This window comes from Harpia harpyja, chromosome 9, assembly GCF_026419915.1.
Source record: "Harpia harpyja isolate bHarHar1 chromosome 9, bHarHar1 primary haplotype, whole genome shotgun sequence".
NCBI lineage: Eukaryota > Metazoa > Chordata > Aves > Accipitriformes > Accipitridae > Harpia > Harpia harpyja.
Genome location: NC_068948.1, coordinates 46450108 through 46464657, shown reverse-complemented (window position 1 = coordinate 46464657; position 14550 = coordinate 46450108). Strand labels below are relative to the sequence as shown.

General features: G+C 42.9%; 1 long non-coding RNA gene across 1 annotated transcript in view; it reads right to left on the bottom strand.

Annotated features, from left to right (window-relative positions):
- Positions 1-3488: 3488 nt before the first annotated feature.
- The window catches only part of LOC128146390 (uncharacterized), a 51426-nt gene continuing 40364 nt past the window's right edge, over positions 3489-14550 (bottom strand). Inside the window, exon 4 of the long non-coding RNA XR_008236749.1 lies at positions 3489-3658. This is a non-coding gene — a long non-coding RNA (uncharacterized LOC128146390). The remainder of the gene's footprint in view (positions 3659-14550) is intronic.

Sequence of the window (14550 nt, the reverse complement as noted above, 5' to 3'; positions counted from 1 at the left end):
TTGGGAGGCAGAAAATATGATCTACTGGTCAGAACACTTCAGATATGGTCTGCCAAAAGCACTTTTCTGCCCCACATTTCCACTGGTGTGGAAGCAGCACCCCCATAGAGCTTGATGGGGAGGGATTCCCCAGCAAGAAGGCTTTGCTGGGGTGCAGAAGGTGAAGGAAAGTCCTGAAACACATCCAGATTACACACGCTGTTCTTTCTTGTATGGGGAAAGTTCCTGTTTCACCTTTTCCTATCAAAGACACTCCCTAAAAAAGAGTGAGGGAGTTTAGAAATAAAGGCAGGTTTCATTGGGATAGAAACTGGAAAAGGCATCTTAAAGCAGAGACAAAATGAGGCAGAGTAAGAGTAAAAAGGGGCTATAAATTTGTCTCCTGTCACTGTGCCCTTTCAGGCTTGCCTCCAGCACCTATTTCCAGGTGTCCACACCAGCTCCAGGCAGGTTGCAGGACCCTAGAAGAGCTGCTGCTTCTGCCAACTTGGACGGTGGTCACTGTATGCAGTCTGTACCCCGGTCCCCAGCTGTCCCTGGGTCACTGCTGTTCACGTGGGGAGCTCAGATGCTCCCCGCGTCCCCCCGCCTCCCCACGTCCTCGGCAGGTCTGGTGGCTGCCAGTGCAAAAGAGGCATCTCCTACTTCCGAGGTCCTGCTCGATGCCACTTCCAAAACAGCATATTCTAGCAGGGAGGGGTGTTTGGTTCTTGTATGAAAGCCCTGCTCGTCTTCCTGTCATCTGCCTTTGCTCCCCTCCGTGAAGCACTGCCTGTAGCTCCAGCTGACAACCACCACGGGGTCCCTACACTGCCTACCTGAGTGTCAGACCGTTTTGTTACCTCTGGCCAGGTCTTCGGGTTGGGGCTCGTACTGCAGGGCCCTAAAAATTGCTCCCAGCTCTTGTTCCTGTTGGCCAGGCCCTGGCATAAGGCATGAGCTGAAAAAGGAAAAGCAAAAAGTACAAAGATTACTATGAAAACAGCTCCAATTTTCTCAGTTTTGCTGGACTGAATTTATTGACATATTAGTATTCAACAGAAATGTGTTTTCTGTACATGTTATTTAAAATATTGGTTCAGCTGCTTGAAAACAGAGGGATTTTTACTCTGCTCCTTCTCCCTGGAGAAGATAAGTTCTTAAAGGTAGAAGAAAGGAAAAGCAAATGGAAGAAAATGAAACACACTTCTGCTTTTGCTATTGGTTGCAAAGCCATTTCCCACTGGAAAAATGTGTAAAAAGAATATTCTACTAGAACCATAGCAAAATAAGAAGTTCTTTTTGGCTGGGATTCTAGGGATAGGTATGGGTTAAGGTGGTTAACTCTTTAAACCTTTTTTTTAAATTACTTGCAACTTAACTGTTTTGTCTTACATGAAAATATTGTTCATTCTTTTCTTGGGCTGAATACTTTGTTTTCTCATAGCTAAAAAAATAAAAATTACAGCTTTCCTTTGAGCATCTCTACAACCCTTCTGATTTTCAGCCAAACCTAGTCATTTGCAAAGGTGTTATTCTGCAGACACCCTGCAGGATCCATGGACAAGTACACTTCTTTTTGGTCAAGTTAAAGCCTGTTGACAGGAATCAAGCTCTCTGGAAATTGCAAAAAGTAGACAGGAAACATTTCACGAAAAGTTCTCTTCTGGGGGAGCCTTGCAACTTGGTGTAGCAGAGTGATGCCTGTGATTATTTGCCACTGACACATTTGAAGGCATTACGTTTTTGTTAATTGGGTACATAGACAATAAAGCCTTGGAATGTTTTAATTTCTAGCACTGGATGTGATTTGACTCTGTGATGAGGACAATTTGCTAAGGTATATCTGGTGTTGGCTATCCTGACATCACAGATTCTGCTGAAGTAGAGTTTAATAATGTTTTGAATGTGGTAGTGATGCCAGTGCAAATTAATTCATGAGGGACTACAGCAATATGGTACTCCAAATGTATTGCATGATTTATGGCCATGTAGAGCTCAGAGTAAACGTAGGAATAAAATATGCTGGGCTGTGAAGGGACAAGTAAGGTAATGGGTCTTTGGCGACTCCTCCACAATGGTAACTTCACTCTCTTCAAAGTTTTGTTCTGCCAGGCTAAGGCAGCAGTAAGCATGGAAGGGGACTCCCTTCAGTGACCCATCTGCTAGCTGACAGGTCTCATTTCCACCATCCTGGAATTGCAGAAGGTCCTGCCATCTGGTTAATTTATACCCTGGGCAACCACACTCAGATCACACTGCAGTGCCCCTGTTAGCATTTGGTAATAGACAGGTTTGAAACTGGCTTATCAATATGGATTATACTGAATAAATGAAGGAGGTAAAGCAATCAATAGCAACACTTTCAGAAGAGGAAACAGAACTGTTTGGACAAGAACGTGCAAGTTTTCTGTGCTTTTTAATGCCTGTGTCACCAGCGATGCAAGGTGTCTGATCTGCACAGCACCCATGCTAAGTGTGAATGGAAAAACAACCATACAAGTGTGCAATTTTTTCAAAGCTTGTGGAGTAATAGATGGATGTTTGGTGTAGGCAGAAGTTCACTTGTTTGTGTGTGTGCTTATGCAGTGCAAACCTTCACAGCTTCACCACCAGAATAGAAATGACATCCAGCATGACTCACTTCCATTTGTCAGGAAAAGGTAACGATGAAGCCACAGCAGTACATTTGCCCTGCTCCTGCTCTGGAAACAAACTTCCCAGCCATTTCCAATCAACAACAGTGATCCAAGCAGATGAAGCTGGTCCTTCATTAATCAACCTTCAGATTTGCCTGGGGCTTGTTCTAATTGATTTAGAGCAGAGCTTCAATTCTGCAGAAATGAAAAATAAAATAAATTTACCAAGTTTAACTCCAGCGTGTCAATCCAATTTCCAGTGGTTTTATGGTTTTATTTCCTTGGACAATTTTCTGACGTTCTCAGCTTGGTAGTGCAGGAGCATATTTCTAAAACAGTACACCAGATGTGTGCAGGAATGCAGGCAGGACTGTGTTTTACCCACCTCACTCCAGTGTATTTGCAAGGATAAGGCTTTTTATGAGTTACACCTTCTGTGGTATCATCTGGTTCCTAGATCAGACCACTTGGTATACCACTGTAGGTCTTTCTCAAAGATATGAATAAACCATTCTTGGACCATGGTTTGCTTAGGAGTGCTGCAAATTACTAATTTGTAATTTAGTTTTTGTGGGCTGTGAGATCCAAAGTTACTGCCATATGAAATTCCCTGGCAAATACATGAGAAAGATAGTCATCTGAGCTCAGCTAAGGAGAAGGAAGGGCAGGGCAGTGGAAGACCTTGCTCACTCACCTCTTTGCTCCTTCTCTGTTTATGCAGATATTGGCAAGTTAGTCGGGGAATATCCCCAGGGAGCTCAGCTACCAGAGTGAGTCCAGCTGGTGCTCCCTCTCATCTGCACTGCTCCCTTTTGCCGAAATCCCCACAGACTCTGTTCCTCACATTGCCCACTGCACCACAGATGCTGCTGCAAGGCAGCCAGGGGACGCCGGTACTTGCTGATGTGAATCACTGGGTGGGAAGTAACGGGGACCAGTTAACTACCGAGGTAGGTGGTGTGAAAGCGAAACACAAATAGCAAACACTCCTCTTGCACAGTTCATCAGCGGTATGGATGTTTGCGCAAGTTATCCAGGCCCTGGGAGGTAGGAGAAGGAAGTTACACACATGTTATTAAATAGGTTATGATTTAAGAGAAGCAGTAGTTCAGAGTTAAAGTGCATATTTGGGATCAGAGCTTTGAAACATCCATTCAGCTGCTCTGAAATGTAACTTTTGATAATGTGACCCATAAAGCTTTCCTTAAAGTTCACACGTCCCTCCTTTTTTCTTTTTTCTTTTTTTTTTTTTTATGCTGCAGCCTCTGAACATAAAATTCAACCATTTGCTCCTTTGGTGTGCACAATTTTTTGTAATAAATGTCAGCCCATTTACACAAGAAGCAGAACTTCTCACTGTCCCCGATTCTGCAACAAGAGCAGCAATTCTCATACCATATCATGATATACGAGCATTTACAATGAGACATTCCTGATTTGCCTCCTGCATCTCATAATACTGGGTAAAATTGAAAGTACTGAGTAAGAATGAAGGGTTATCAAGTGAGGACTAAGACCATCTATAATCCCTCTAATCCAAATTGGATTAATTATTTGCAGAAAGTGCTAAAAGTGCTTGTATTAGATCAAGGGCTAAATGGGTTGAAGTGGGTCGTACAATTTCATGGAGGAGTGGGTTAAGGAAAAAGGGGATTTGTCAATGAGAAAAACTTTATTAAACGGCTGCTAATTGAAAACAAACTTGCTAAGGAGCTGTCTGCACTCTGAAGAGATCTTTATGCACTTTTATATAAATCACCATTTAATTGAGCCCCTTGGAACTCCTGGCTGGCAGCATGTAAGAAGCGACACCATACGCAATCTGTCCTCCTGAAGCATGGGTGAACAAGGAAGGATCTCATGGATGGAAAGGGCACCAGGGATCGCATGCCTCTGTTCCATTAGTGGGATGGACACAAATATTGAGATACTGGCATTAATATAGTAAGTTAGAGAAGTCCTTCTAGGAGGCATTCAGCTGGACAGCTGCGTTCATACGAGGTTTGTTGCAAGCTAAACCTTATGCAAGTTATGAAGGAGACTCACAAGCAGCTTGGGGCATTCATACAACACAGTAATCCAGTTCAGCTCTGAGTTTCCCCCATAGTAGGAAACCCTTTCTGCTGTGACATTAGAAGGAGCTGTTACTAGACAGGATAGGCTGCTGTCATTCAACCTACACAGGTTTCGTTCAGGGTGCTTTAAAAGGGTAATGCTGGCAGGAGCACTGCCATTAGGAAGATGGTTCATACAACATTACATGGAGCTAGATTCGGCCCATCTCTGCTGTGCATTACACCCTATCCTGACTGTCATGGTTCAAGCCCACCTGGCAACAAAGCACCACGAGGCCACTCGCCCACTCCTCCCCCTCTGCGGTGGGATGGGGAGGAAAAAATATAAAGAAAAGCTCGTGGGTCAAGACAAGGACAGGGAGGGATCACTCGCCACTTATGGTCACGGGCGAAAAACAGACTCAGCTCAGGGAAAAAAACAAAATCAATTTAACTTACTACCAATCAAATCAAAAAAAGGATAATGAGAAATAAAACCAAATGTTAAAACACCTTCCCCCTACCCCTCCTTCCTTCCCAGCTCAACTCCACTCCCAATTACTCACTCTCCTCCCCGCCAGTGGCGTAGAGGGACGGGGAATGGGTCTGGGTCAGTTCCTCGCACCTTGTCTCTGCCGCTCCTTCCTCCTCAGGGGCAGGACTCCTCACTCTTCTCCTGCTCCACCACAGGGTCCCTCCCATGGGAGACAGTCCTCCACGAACTTCTCCGGCACGGGTCCTTCCCACAGGCTGCAGTCCTTCAGGCACAGCCTGCTCCAGCGCGGGCTTTCCCATGGAGTCACGGCCATCCTGGGGGGCATCCCCCTGCTCTGGCACGGGCTCCTCTCTCCCCGGGCTGCAGGTGGGCATCTGCTCCCCCACTCCTCTCCACGGGCTGGGGGGGAACAGCCTGCCATCTCACCACAGGCTGCAGGGGCATCCCCTCCTCCGGCACACCTCCTCCTCCTTCACTGACCTCGGTACCCACAGACGGGTTCCTCTCACATTCCAATCCCCTACTCACTGCAGGTTCCCCTCTTAAATCTGCTCTCCCACAGGTGTTACCACTGTCACTGATTGGGTCAGCCTGGGCCTACAGCAGGTCCAGCTTGGAGTCGGGGAAGCTTCTAGCAGCTTCTCACAGGAGCCACACCTGCAGCCCCCTCCCCTGCAACCAAAACCCTGCCACACAAACCCAAAACACTGCCTCAGAACCCAAGCCCTCTGCCACTGCTCTCCAGTTCTCCACCCTCCAAGTGTCTGCTCTTTCCCCCTGGTGCACTTCCAGTAGAGTTCACCACTGGTCTTCCAGCTTCCTGATGCTCCCTACTGAAGTAGTGGAAGTTACAGTTGCCAAGTCTTCCTGGGGTATCTTCTCTTCACCCCTTTCCTCTTTCCTCAGCTTTACTGTTTTCCCTGGATTTTCTCTTCATTCCAGTTCCTTCCCATAAACTCTGTTCTTGACTCCCTCTAATTTAATTTCTGTTTGCTGCAGCTGTAACTTTATCGACACTGCATTTTTCTCTCTCCCAGTGAGGTTGGCCTTCCTCTAAATCTTCCAGGAGCAGAGCAGCTGCAGTCATCCCAAAGCACATGCCAGCTCTCCTGCCTGATCCACCTACTCCTCCCACCTCCCTAATCCTGCAGAGACATTGCTTTGCTTTCCCAATTGGCTGACCAATACCATCCTCTTCCACCTCCTTCCTCACCAGCAGCCATTGGTATAAATACAAAGAATGATGAATTATGAATTGGCTCGTGCTATTTAGTAATTTACTCATTACTTTAAGTTCTTCCAACAGTTTCTTAGAGCTCAATGCTTAGCTAAAAGAATTTAGCTTCAGACTTTTTCAACATTCTGTACTTTATTAATTAAAACAAAATATAAAAGTAAATAAGAATGGAAAAGTCAGAAAAATAACATAAAATTGTTCTGTGGAAGGAATAACTACCAATTGCCTGCATTTACGAAGGGTGATTTAAAGTTTTATCTGGGAGAAATAATAGAATGTAATAGATTCCACAGACAATAATCAGGGCCTTATCTCAAAGTGCCAATCTTACCTCATTTGCTATTCTGGGGAAGATGACTTTGTTATCAATAATGAAATGAATTGGTTCCTTCATTTAGAATCTTGTTAATACAACGCAGGCTCTTCTGTGTCCATTTATTCAGTAGTCTTAACTAAAAATTAATTCCGTGGCTCAAACGGAAATAATTTCCTTAAACATCAATTAGCTCAAACATTGTCTTAGAGGGCAGCGAGTACCAGTGTGTTCTTTCCTTGCTAACACACGCTTCAGAGCACCTCAAAGGAAAGGAGGACCAGACTGAGTCCATCAGGCCCAGGGTCAAATGCAGGACTCTTGGTGGAAAGTTCTCTCTAGAGAAGATCCTCCACAGCCCCTTTCCAGGTAAAGAACAGCTAAAGCCTGAAGCCAGAAAGTTTCTCTTTTGTGTCATTTAACCCTATCCCACATAATCATGGCAGAAAAATCATTACCAAAGTTCGATCCTCCGTTTGAAAACCATGCAGCACTTCACCTAGCGGATACCCTGGCTCAATATTAATTCATTAAAATTGGGGCACATAATTGCATTGTCCTATATTCAACTGCCAGCTATTACATTTTGCCACAGTGACAAGCAATTCTTAACGTCCTCTAGGTGACCTAGCAAAGGTTGGTGTTTGGCATTCAGGGATGTCCCATCCATGGTTCCTTTCTCTCAACTCCCACATGCTCACTGGTGGCCAGGAGGTAGGTGGCTACGAGGACTATGCCAGGCCTGGGTTCCTGACAGGGAGGAACCCTTGAGTGGCTTTTTAAACTACCACAATAAATACACACAATATTAATTTATCAGATGATCCTCCTGTAACATTATGCTCAATCAAGCCTATAAATACCACTGTTGTCTTAACCATTTGTGTGTCAGAGCACCAACAACTACCCAGAAAGGCCAGGGGAAGTTTTACTATTCATCATAATCAAAGAGAGCTCTCTACCAGCATTAAAACTGACACTACTGTGTAGGGTCAGACACCCGTGTGTATGAGGGACTGAGGACAAATAAGACATTCGTATCAATGTGCCATATTACTCCCTCCATCGGGTCCCGAGGCATGAGACTGGAGCAGACCTCAGCCAAAATCTGATACCTCCTCCTGTTACCCCTTGCCCCAGTGTACCTTGCAGGTAAACGTGAAGAGGTGAGCAGCATGGGAGGGAAGCTATAAAAATAAGCAGTCTTTTCAGTGTCTCGGAAATGTCCACTTCGAATAAGCTGATGTAGCAACTTGGTTCGTGAGCTGAGCAGATCCTCCCCTCCCTACACCTTTTCAATAATACTCATTAGGTTACAAGTTGTTCACCCTAATTATAAGCTCAGACTCAGAGTGCTCATTAATCACTGCCCAGGAACACTACACAGCACCAAGCGGATGTAATGCTGAAATAGGTGACTACATCCTGAAGGAGAAGAGTGGAAGAAGTGGTGCTGCGAGGAGAGAGGGAGCAGCTCAGTAGATCAAGGGCTGGAGCGCTGAGAATGGAAGAGACAACTGGGAGAGACTCATAGAAGTTTGGTTTTTATCAGTCAAGTGAGCTGCAAAAGTGAAGATGAACTACTTTTCATTTTGCAAGATCAAAAGCACAAGATTTGTTTAGAAGTGTACACTTAACTGAAAAAGAGAAAGCTGGTTATCAGATGGTGAGTAGCTGAAAAAGAACTAAGTATAGATATTCTGCACAGTAAGAAAAAATATATTTCTTGAAAGTACCAAAAGGCAGCTGCATACAGTGACTCTCACGTCACCTTCAGCATGGCTAGACCCAGGTGTGCAAATTAATGTGATATCCAAGTTATAGCCATAGGTTTAAGAGAAAAACTTGTCTATTAAACACAGACTCATAACATTCAGATCATATATCATTTCTAACACAGGTGTCTGTGAGCTACCTGAAGAAGATAATGCTCGGGGTTTTTTTCCCTTTCCTTGTTGGAAACCAATGCAAGCACTAGATCTTGATATAGGAGGACAAGATTCCCTAGAAATAAAGAGAAAACAGAAGTAAATGAAAGTGTAAAAATAATAAATGAAAAAAACCCAAACAACAAACCAAACCTCACACCTGTCTAAAAGACAAAGAACATACACAGCTAGGATTAGTCCTTTTTTAAAGAAAGAAAAGAAAAAACCCCCACCCACAACCAAATCCAAACCCTAATGGTGGGCATATAGGCACACTAAAAGAAATAGTTTCAATTAAAGGTTGCTGTAGGCTGCCTTATACCTGACAAAAACACTGCATTACAAATGCTAAACCACTAAGCCTCCTATGTAAAAGTAATATTTGCTACATATTGTATGCTTGCTGTCTTAATGACAGACAATAGGAGCACAAATTAAGCATAGGAAGACTCAGTACTTTATATAAGATTATAATTTAAACAAATCTGAATCCAGGAATTAAAGAGTCCTGTAGAATAGAGTGCCAAAGAACAATGTCAGATATAGGAAAGTCAAAGAGCAATATTCTTTCTTTCTATGGGGAAGCCAAATTATGCGGCGGCATCCTTGAAATATGAGCGGTCTCCAGACGTATGAAAGAGAGAGTTTAGTGTAAGACTGGCTGATTGTCACAGCAGTGACTGGCTTCTTGGAGAAAACCGGAATCCTGTGGGTGGGATTCACCTGCTTTAACTTAAGACATGTAAAGGTCAGTTGTCCAAGACTACACCAGTCACTGCAGGTTCCCTATGTAATCAATAGAGAAAAACAGACTGTGACATATATAGATGTCATGTTTCCACTGGTTTTACAGGGTATCTGGCAAGACTAGCTTAGGCTCAGATTTTTAGATCAGAGCTCAGAGCTAACTTACTGACATCTAAAGCCTAGGATTAAATACTTTTGCAACCCAAGACTTCTAGAGGAAATCAAGGCTGAAAGAGCTGAGCAATCAACAGTAATGTATAATTTCCCCCTTTAAAACTGCCTCAGTACCAGAGAACTGGAAAGCAGTAAATATGATCCAACTTCTAAATAAAGTGCTCTTTGGAAGGTCAGAGAAGCACACACCAGTGGGTCTGGCTGAAACTACTTTAAAGAATGGGATAAATGGACATACAGGTAATTATGATATGTGGGAGAAACAGCAAAGAAAAAACTATGTCTTGCGAATTTAATAGGACTTTTTTTGAAAAATACAAGTGTGGAAGTGACAAAAGACCTACTAACACCCTCCTTGGATTTCCACAGCCCTTCCAGGAGGGATCCTCACCAGAGATAGCTGAAGAAATGCAGCCACCCTGGGAGAAAATGGCTGGTCCTGCAATCAATAGATAGCTGCTTAAAAGATGGGAAAATAACGTATCAGTGGAGGGAGGTCAGCAGTGGCTCAGGATACTTGTAAATGATCTGAAAGGACCATGAATGGTGAGATGATAGTGCTGATGACATTAAGTGATTCAGGATTGAAAAAAGGGCTGAGTGCAAAACATCGCAGATAAATCTGCCAACACTGAATTGATGAGCAAATGACAGCTGAAATTTGGCCTAGGTAAACAGAACTACGCAACATAAGGAAAAGAGCCCTACATTTACACCCATAATGATAGGTTTTGAGCTAGCTATTACTGTTCAGGAAAGAGTTCTTGAAGTCAGTGGATCAAAAGAGATTTAGGGTTTTATAATAGATAGTCCTATGGAAATACCAACTCAATCAGAGAGAAAGGAAATTGATGCTGGAATGTACTAAGAAAGGAAAAGAGGGCAAAACTGAAAACAGAGTCCTGCCACTGTATAAATCCCTAGTGTATCTGCACCCTGAACACCGAGTCATCCCCTCAGAAAGGCTAGTGTAGTTTTGGAAAAGGTAACATGTATGATCAGAAGTCTGGAATAAGGAGCACAATAGATTGTTTCATTCAGAAAAAAAATACATAAGGGGGAAAAAAAAACAGTTTGGGGAGTAGACTGGAGAGGATGAACAGATAGCTCTTCACTGCAGTATGGGAAACAAGGGGCATCAGGCTGGGATACTGGTGGCAGACTCAAACGCATCAGAAGATAAGCTATGGACTCTCCATCCCTGAATGCCGCAGAGGCTAAAATTCAATGTGAACCTTCAAAGAAATAAGCGAAGCCATGGATGAAAAAGCTATTCAAAACCATTAGATGCAAGGATACCATCCTCTCCCATAAGGCCCCTGTGCTGCAAATCACTAGAGCCTACAAGGACATATTGGAGAGGTATCCCTATTCTTCCTCTCTTTTTATCCTCTTTTGCATCTGCAGTGGCTACTGGTCTGAGCAAAAGCATCCTGTGCTCATGCCTTGTCTCCAGGAAAACCATTCAAACACAAAGCAAAAGTCTGAGACTGCAGCAGGTAGTGAGTAAAAATAATTGTAAATCATATCATTTCACAGAAACTGAATCCATCACCAGCAAGAGTTGCATACTTTTTTTTTCTCCTTTCAGGAGGGCTTGTTGTATTAAACTATTTTGTACATATTTGATCTCTTTTACTACTTTAAAGGGCTACTAGACTGACTTAACAGTTATTTATTCCAGAGATAAAAATGAGAGGAAAGCTGATTTTTAACACTAGAATATCGTTTACTGTCTGGATGTGCATAACCAAGAAAAATTATTAGGTATGGACATAAAGTTGTAAAGTTTGAGCCTAGAGGTCATTGAAAGATGCCTGTACAAAAATAGCTCCAGGATGTAAGCCATGCAGGCAGCCTGTGCAGAAGATAAAGTATACCTTTCGGCAACTATTTCTCCAATTACTCGCTGAGATAGAAACATATCTTCAGAACGAAATCCAGATCCTGGGTAGATGTTACCTTTGTATTGCATTGGACATTCACATTCAGTATGTTTCCATCAGAATCCTAAGTCTTTTCAGAATTAGTATTTTCCATGTCCCCCCTTTTTCCTTCCCCTGCTCCTGCCTATCTGTTCATCATGATCCGCACTCATAGTTTCTAGATGGATAGTCTTGAAATGTCAGTTCTTTGTCTGGCCAGATCATTAACTAACGTACAAATTCACATAACAAACTTTGCACTTACAAATATGTTTCAAGGAATAATTTTATGAAATATTCACAGATTATTGAACTGTTCTACCTTCGTTACTCACATTTATTAAGCATGGATGCTGCACCTTCTGCTTTCATATAAACTCTGAACAAAGGTAGGCTACACTTCCCATGCAACTACTCTTCCTTTACCGCAGAATCGTATCATGTTTGGGGTTTGGTTTGCTTTTAATCCTGTATAATCTTATATCCTATAAAATGTCTAGGGATATTCATATCCAGTTTAAGAAGAGCTGCAGCCAGAGATCAAACCCACTTTTTCATGGAGGGAACATATTTTCTACAGGAAGTTGCCTGTTTTTATTCTGGCAGATATCCTTTCAGGATTTTCCCTTGCTTTGCTTTGCACAGATTTCTTTCCCCAGGGAGCGTAGATCCCACTGAAGTATGGCACATTCAACCTCAGAGGCTTTCAGTGTGTTTTCTTCCTGCTTTTATGCCAACAATTTACCCCCATGAAAACAAGAGGAAGATTTGATTTTCAAAGTGTATCTGTGAGGAACTATAAGCTGCTGAGAGAGTGACAGGCTGCAATTTGCTTAACAACACAGTTTGTACCTTCTTTTGATCCCTTTACTACTATCAGAAAATCGGCCCAGGGTATCAGGTCCAGGATATCAGGAAAACAAGCAGAAATACGAAGTTACAGTGCTGCTTTTCAAGGCACACTCCTCTTCATCATAGATTTGGGCATAAATTGGGTGTGAGAGAAGGTGTGTTTAGGCTGCTGGGTCTCAAATTAGGGAAGGAGCAGAGGAACCCTTATTTGGGGAGTTGAATTACATTCTGAGATTTGATGCTTCCCTGTACCTAGTCACCAGTAGTCACCAGATTTCATTATCTTCCCTGTGGTTTCTCCAGTGGCAGCACCTTCTGCACGCTCTCAGACTGCCAAGTGAGGTTGTGTCTGTGATTAAATAGAGATGTTGTCCCCATGAAAAGTGCTCTTGATCAGGCTTGAAAGGGCACCAATGTGTGCAGGAGCTCAAAACTCTCAGAGCAAATACTGAAGCATGATGTTGGAAGGATCCACCTGCTTCTACCATTTCCTGAGCAAGCCACACATACAGAAGGAAGAGCCTCTGAGAAGGCAGGACTAGAGATCATTTATCATGATGTTTCTGCCATTTGAGACAGGATTTTGTTTTCTTCATTTTAAGTAGGTATTAGATAATGAATAGCTTTGCTGGGTGACTGGAATTGACCACCAAAAATTGGCTGATGGCACAAAATAATTGAGCCCATGAAGATCTGGAGCCCAGGTAGCACTTTGGCAAGCAGGAAGCCAGTTCAAGCAGATGTAGGACAAGTCTATTGATACACCAGTACTATATGCAATGACCAAAGATTGAGGGGTTTGCTGAAGCCATTACCACAGATAGTTGAAAAGAAACAGTTCCCCAGTAGCCAGAAAGGCTACCACTTTTAGGAAGGGGATGGCCTTTGTATAGCCATGTTCTGCTCATGTGCAGATCACAAAGCACTTGGCAAAGAAAGAAAAGGGAAGAGAAAGGCATTTTCCCAAGACCTCCAAGCATTCCAGAGTTGGAGTGAAAACAGATACAATATTCAGTCACTTCTAGCCCAGTGCTCTTTGTGTAGGTCACACTGCATCCAGTTTATAAATGGGAAATACATTAATAGTTTTTAAATGAAAAAGCCTAATAAAAACAATTGGCAATTGAGTCTTGCTAGCATGCTTGTAATCTCAGAAGAAGAATTCTGCAGTTTGCCTTGCACACACTTGCAACATGGGGTGGTTGAGAGGATGATTCATTCCCACTGGGTACTGGATGCTATGCTTATGGCTATGGATGAGCAGCAGGCAAGAAAGCAGCTGCCTGCTTTGCACTGGCTGTGCAGGCAGGGAGGAGGAGCAGTCGGTACCCTTTCCCAGGGAGCCCAGAGGAGCCTGCGGAAACACAGGGTGAGGAAGGCAGGTAGGGCACGTCCCAGCCCGCAGGACCACATGTACGGCACCTCAGAGCTGGTGAAAAGGAGACTTCTCACAGGGACCCAGTGGGAACTGTGATTATTGCAGTTGAAGGAGTTTCTGTATGATAGCAGGGCTGTAGGAAGGACCCGCCTGCAAGGCACAAAGTAAGGGAGAGTTTGCAAAGCTCTTTACTTCCATCACAGTGTATGTTACTCCTTACAAACATTTGTCATTCTAAGTTGTCTTCAAGTAACATTCACATATGACATTTTAGATTCTGGTTGATTAGGATCTCACCACAGAGAATTAATGTATTAATATCATGCTTAACCCTTTAAAAGACACTTGAGAATGGAAACTCCAAGGAAGTAAACTCAAGAAATTTGGCAAATAAGATTTCATGGGAAAAGAGTACAAGCAAAAAAGGAATGAAGGAGACCAGGTACTTACAAAAAAGGGACTGAGAAACAGCCCTAATGCAGGAGAAAAAAAAAGTAATTGTAATACAAGAAACTTGTGGCTGCATTGGGTAATTTTCAGTGACTTGCAAACAAAAAAGGAAACATATCACAAGTGGAAACTAAATGTGAAAATGTATTAGCAGAAGGTCAGTATGCAAGAGAAGAGAATGAATTATAATTAGTAAGGGACAAAAAAGTAGCAAGAAAATAAATATTTAAAAATGAGGAGAATGAAATAAATCCTTGGATAATTCCACACAGAGTAAATAATAGATGATATGGAGAAAGCTTAAGTATTCAGTGCATCCCTCACTTAAAAATAAAATGTTTGGGGTTTTTTTACCAATTATTAATGCGATTAATTTTA